Genomic DNA, 7,167 nt, shown 5'->3' with positions numbered 1-7,167 from the left:
TTTGCTACAACCTAAAAACAAATATACATATACTGTATATCAATTGACTGACTCGTACATTACATACATGATCTACAATGTATTTGTGATGGAAACAGAGTGTCCAGTGTACACACAACCCACTGAACAATATCCCAAAACACAAATGAACGAAATTGACTCTGCAATAGGTACCTTCTTTGGATATGGGGTAAAGCGCGTTGACTCTGGGGGTGGTCTAGGGAGATATGCCAGGAGATGTCTGGCTGTGAGAGCCTTTGCTGGGGGAATGGAGTTCCTGCGAGGGGCAATTCTCATAGGACTCCTGTAGTCTCCATTATGGGGCTCGTGTAATGTCACCCTGCTGCACATCATGGTGGAAACCATCACAGAGACTACTGTAGATTCCTGTGCTCTGTGTGGCAGCTGAGCTGCCGAGGGCTCAGGAAGTTGATTTCGTGTTCCTGTTGAAGCAATAGAATCTGATTGAGAGGTGTCACACAATTAACCACCACTACAGAGGAAAGAGGAGACTAAATGAAACTCTTCCACCAGGCAATACTGGTTGAACTTACCTCCTCCTGTCCTGATAATTTACAGTCATACGCTGTATGTCAAAGTTGAGGAATTGCTAGAACGTTAAATCCAGCTGTGGGTCAGTGGGTGTATGACAGATTTCTGATACGGAGGGACTTCTTCCACCAGATGGTTACCTCTCCCTCAGTATAATTTCTTACATCATTCCTCCCCCTCTCATCCCACCCCGATGACCTTTCAGATCATTCTAATGTGACGTGCGTTGTGTGATATCATCGGTCTCTGCTGGATCTAATTAAACATCCAGGATTATGACTAATCCCTTTAAATTAATCTGGGAACAACCAAGTAGCATGGTGATGGATTTTGAGGAGATTACGGTCTTACTCTTAGTTACGAGGGTTTAGGTAATTGTTTTTCCCCAGATGTGGTCAAATAAACCCTGGGCAAGTCTCTATTATTTCTTGTGGTCACTGTTACTGTTTGTGTTGTCACTCTCTCCTCTACTGGTCCGCCAAACAGCTCGTAGCAGCAGACGTGCTGCGCTGCGTGTAGGATTTTGGAACACGTCAATATCGACTCTGACTCCAGAGTGCAGTAGACCATGAACTGCCCAAGGCATTGTAATCAACAGCGCAAATTAAGGCTTGCACTCCAAATGATGTAGAGGAAAATCTAGAGATGTATAATAAACCCTTATCTGTAGAATAGTTGAGATGCTACATTTATGATGTGTCGCTAACATCTTCTTCATAAGTGTTGATTTTACACGGATGGGGCTTCACCAATTCTGAGATGTGTGGCCCATTACTAAAAGTTACATAATACTGTAAAAAAAAAAAAAAAACGTTGCTTTTTTTAGTTGTAACCTTACAACAACCTCCATATAACCAGACCAACACGAGAAGGAATTAGCTAGAACAACCAGGGAAACTATAAAAATACAAACAGAGGAGGAAAGTAGAGGATGGAGGTATGTATGTCTGTACATTAAGGAGAGTCATCACAACTAACTGCCAAAAGAAAGAAACAACCAACTAAACCATACCTGAATAGAGATGCTAGTATTTGTTCTCAGTTTCAGATCATCTTCCACATGAGATATAACGAGCAGCTATCAACAACAAAAAAGAAGCAGGATAGCTTTTTGAGTGGTAAAGCTGGTGCTGTGGTGCCTCTCCGGTGATGTCAAGGCGAACTGGCAGGGCGCCTGCTGTCCAGCTGCGGACCAGAGGCCCCCCCCCCCCCACACACAGTCGCCCCAGCCCTCTGCCATTGGTCTGATCACACAGGGAGGTCAGCTGTTAATCTGCTCGTGAGGTCAGCAGGGCTGGTGAGCTGTGCAGCCAGAAAGTAGTGCATAAACAAACACAATGTACAGTGCATTTGGAAAGTTCAGACCCCTTTACCTTTTCCATATTTTGTTACGTTACAGCCAGGGTTGGGGAGTAACGGATTACATGTTTCTTTTTTTATTTAACCTTTATTTAACTAGGCAAAATAAAGTATATAGCTAGGTATCATCATCTAACAATGACATTTTTGGACGATACTGATATCCAATATTTTCCTTGCCCCAAAAAAACGATACCTATAACTGATATTTTAGCAGCCTTTTAAGCATTCTAGTACAGTTAAATAGTTAACACACACATGGACGCAGTGGTCTAAGGCACTGCATCTCAGTGCAAGAGGCATCACTACAGTTCCTGGTTCGAATCCAGGATGTATCACATCCGGCCGTGATTGAGCACAGCGTCGTCCGGGTTTGGCCAGGGTAGGCCGTCATTGTAAATAAGAATTTGTTCTTAACCGACTTGCCTATATAAACTCTTCACAGTTGTGTTCTGTGTATGTCACCGAGTAGACTGATACCCATTTTCATTGTTTAACATTATCTACCAATTGTAACCTTCATCACTTTCAAATAGCTACTTTTATTTTGAAGGCAAACCGAAAATTCCACTATTGTGCCTAATCCTTAGTGTGGCTAGCTTTACAACACATAACCCGGTCTGGTGGAGCCTCACTAGCCAGACGAAGCTAGCTGACTGCTTATAGCTTTGGGCAACCGGGTTAAGTATCGGAAACTCACCCCATTCCGTACAAATGTGCGCAACCGCAACATTCAAACGAGGCTACAAAGAAAACTAATGGGACTGTAGCGACTGTGTTGACTTCAAAATCGGGGGTGTGAACTAGGTTTCTATTCAAGCGTTGATCGACATGGTAATGGCTCTATAGTATTGGAGAAAAGTTGAAAAAAACGGACCCTCCGTTACATCGTGGCGTGTCATGTCGTAATGTACAGCATGCATAAAGCAACTATTTCTGTCTTACAATCTCTCTCCACCAGGTGTAGCACTTCTCTCATCCTTTAAAAACAAGAAATGGAGAGTGACGGGGTAAGGGGGGATACCTAGTCATTTTTTGCTCATCATTGTATGCAATCATCATTCTCAAAGCCGCTGTTTACTTCTAAGATCATTTTAGCACCGCCCTAAAAACCCGATTCAAATTCGACACAAACCTTCAAATAGGTATGTAATGACACATTATATAAACTTTTTATAGTGTTTTATTTACATTTTAGAGGCGATAAGGTGATAAGTTGGACAGATCGAGTGAAAACACGGGCAGTGTTTAGGTCATGTAATTGATTCGGTTGGAAAGGGGAGAAATTGTGCTTTAAAATGGTATTGACATTACCGTTGATCTGGAAGTATTATGTTTTTGGGGCGCTAAAATAAGGGCAATTGTACGGACCAAGGCGATGTACGAGTTTACGTGAGTTTACATTAGCTGGCTAGCTATTTATTTTCATGAACTGAAGTTCATTTTCAATTGGCGAACAACAAGTGGCTACCTAGCTAATACTTACTCACAAGGATTCCTAAATCATTGCTAAGAATAATGTTAATGACTGCAGTTTCTACTGGTCATTGTTTTCAGGCTGGTTGTATTGGAGCTAGCTAGTTACCCCAGAAGTTGCGGTCGAACAAATAATGCTTTTTTACCAACGCGGTATTGTAAACACATCGTTCGTGGCCGGTGTTTGCTTGTTTGCAGACGTTTTTGTACAGCTTTGACAGTGCTACTAATAGTAGTGGTGGCGCTTGGCTTGCAAGTGCAAATTCAGAACACAACATTCTATAATAGAACTGTGTTATTTCACGGTCATATTAAAAGCTTATTCAGCGTGTCAAATAGTGTTATTGCAAATAGTGTTATTTGATGTGCATCTTTTTTTGACACGGAAAGACCCAAAAAAGCGTTCCATAATATGTTGTGAAGCTAATAGCAGTGACAACTGTGTAACTCCGGTAGGGCAACATCTGGAAAAATAGCCACTTGGTAGTGTGTACTGGTGCTCGACCAGTCACGAAAGCCAATATCACCCACTACAGAGAACGGTTGACTGTCAAGGGCAATGAATTCCATTATCGTGGCCTTGATGGATTTCGCCTTTGCGTTGTCTTGCTGAAATGTTCTTAGTCTTTCAAATGACTGCTTGATCCACACAGGATACATTGTGGGCTAGGTTAGGAATGCTCTGTTGCATGTGTACCTAAGTTATATAGGTATGCACGTCAGCTTTGAAATATGTTTTGCACATCGTTAATGTAGACATTAGGCCGATACCGATGTTGGCATTTTTAGCTAATATCGCCGATTCCGACATGTTCACCAATATATCTGCATCCCTAAAATAAAGGTTACATGTAAGGGATGACAAAAAACAGCAACTGTAATCTTTTACCAGCTAAAATATTGTAATCAGATTATAAATACTTTTGAAAAACTAGATCACTTTTAAATTCAGAAAGGATGTTTGTGGAAAAAAATCTTTGACACTTCTCAGTTTTCTCAATGACTATCAAATCAGCATTGAAAAAAGGCACAACTTTAAGTTTGTTCCACCTGAGAGAGTCTTACCACAAGTCAGAGACCACTATGATGACACACCAAATGTGTTAGATGGATCGCGGAAAAAGAGCATGAAAAGACTTTTGTAAGCTACAGTCCAAGCTATGTCTTCCAAAAGATTATCCAACTTGAATAAATGATTGGAGGTAAGGATGACAGCAGTGGTGTAGTCTACGGGGATACGGATATCACTTATTATTGATATCTACTGGAAACATGACCGAAAACAAACAGTGTAGCTATTCCCTCCGCAAGGCAATCAAACAAGCTAAGTGTCAGTATAGAGACAAAGTAGAATTGCAATTCAACGGCTCAGACACAAGAGGTATGCGGCAGGGTCAACAGTCAATCACAGATTACAAAAAGAAAACCAGCCCCGTCGCGGACCAGGATGTCTTGCTCCCAGACAGACTACATAACTTCTTTGCTCGCTTTGAGGACAATACAGTGCCACTGACACGGCCCGCTACCAAAACCTGCGGACGTGAGTAAAACATTTAAACGTGTTAACCCTCGCAAGGCTGCAGGCCCAGACGGCATCCCCAGCCGCGTCCTCAGAGCATGCGCAGACCAGCTGGCTGGTGTGTTTATGGACATATTCAATCAATCCTTATCCCAGTCTGCTGTTCCCACATGCTTCAAGAGGGCCACCATTGTTCCTGTTCCCAAGAAAGCTAAGGTAACTGAGCTAAACGACTACCGCCCCCTTGCACTCACTTCCGTCATCATGAAGTGCTTTGAGAGACTAGTCAAGGACCATATCACCTCCACCCTACCGGACACCCTAGACCCACTCCAATTTGCTTACCGCCCCAATAGGTCCACAGACGACGCAATCGCAACCACACTGCACACTGCCCTAACCCATCTGGACAAGAGGAATACCTATGAGAATGCTGTTCATCGACTACAGCTCAGCATTTAACACCATAGTACCCTCCAAACTCGTCATCAAGCTCGAGACCCTGGGTCTCCACCCCGCCCGGTGCAACTGGGTACTGGACTTCCTGACGGGCCGCCCCCAGGTGGTGAGGGTAGGTAACAACATCTCCACCCCGCTGATCCTCAACACTGGGGCCCCACAAGGGTACGTTCTGAGCCCTCTCCTGTACGCCCTGTTCACCCACGACTGCGTGGCCATGCACGCCTCCAACTCAATCACCAGGTTTGCAGACGACACTACAGTGGTAGGCTTGATTACCAACAACGACGAGACGGCCTACAGGGAGGAGGTGAGGGCCCTCGGAGTGTGGTGTCAGGAAAATAACCTCACACTCAACGTCAACAAAACAAAGGAGATGATTGTGGACTTCAGGAAACAGAGGGAGCACCCCCCTATCCACATCGACGGGACAGTAGTGGAGAGGGTAGTAAGTTAAGTTCCTCGGCGTACACACCACGGACAAACTGAATTGGTCCACCCACACAGACAGAGTTGTGAAGGCGGCGCAGCAGCGCCTCTTCAACCTCAGGAGGCTGAAGAAATTCGGCTTGTCACCAAAAGCACTCACAAACTTCTACAGTTGCACAATCGAGAGCATCCTGTCGGGCTGTATCACCGCCTGGTACGGCAACTGCTCCGCCCACAACCGTAAGGCTCTCCAGAGGGTAGTGAGGTCTGCACAACGCATCACCGGGGGCAAACTACCTGCCCTCCAGGACACCTACACCACCCGATGTCACAGGAAGGCCATAAAGATCATCAAGGACAACAACCACCCGAGCCACTGCCTGTTCACCCCGCTATCATCCAGAAGGCGAGGTCAGTACAGGTGCATCAAAGCAGGGACCGAGAGACTGAAAAACAGCTTCTATCTCAAGGCCATCAGACTCTTAAACAGCCACCACTAACATCGACTGGCTGCTGCCAACATACTGCCTCAACTCCAGCTCACTTTAATAATGGAAATTGATCAAAAATGTATCACTAGCCACTTTAAACAATGCCACTTAATATAATGTATATGTATATACTGTACTCTATATCATTTCTATATCATTTACTGCATCTTGCCATCTTTATGTAATACATGTATCACTAGCCACTTTAAACTATGCACTTATGTTTACATACCCTACATTACTCATCTCATATGTATATACTGTACTCGATACCATCTACTGCATCTTGCCTATGCCGTTCTGTACCATCACTCATTCATATATCTTTATGTACATATTCTTTATCCCTTTACACTTGTGTGTATAAGGTAGTAGTTGTGGAATTGTTAGGTTAGATTACTTGTTGGTTATTACTTCATTGTCGGAACTAGAAGCACAAGCATTTCGCTACACTCGCATTAACATCTGCTAACCATCTGTATGTGACAAATAAAATTTGATTTGATGTGAATTGCACTGCTGCTCTCATTTAGCTATTTGCGCCTTTCGGATTGTGGCTGTTGTGGATGGCTGTTCACAAAGGTAAATGTGAATTTGAATCCAATAATGGTTGAATTCAAGAAGTTAAGCTGCCTATCAATCATTGTTTTTGAAACCAGTGGACAGCCAGTGAAAAATGCGCTCTTGCAGCAGCTGCATAGTGACGATCCCAGCCTATGGAATAAAAGTGGGGCTTTTATTGCTCATCTAATTCATGCTGATGAAAAAAAAGAAATCCATAGGCCGAATGGACACATGCTCAAACTCACACACTTTTGATAGACGTAAAGGGGCAATTTGTATTTGCTACATCCATTTTTTGACTTCTAAATTATATATATA

This window comes from Salvelinus alpinus, chromosome 1 (genome assembly GCF_045679555.1).
Source record: "Salvelinus alpinus chromosome 1, SLU_Salpinus.1, whole genome shotgun sequence".
Taxonomy (NCBI): domain Eukaryota; kingdom Metazoa; phylum Chordata; class Actinopteri; order Salmoniformes; family Salmonidae; genus Salvelinus; species Salvelinus alpinus.
The sequence above is the reverse complement of the archived record's forward strand: the minus strand, read 5'-3'. Positions refer to the sequence as shown.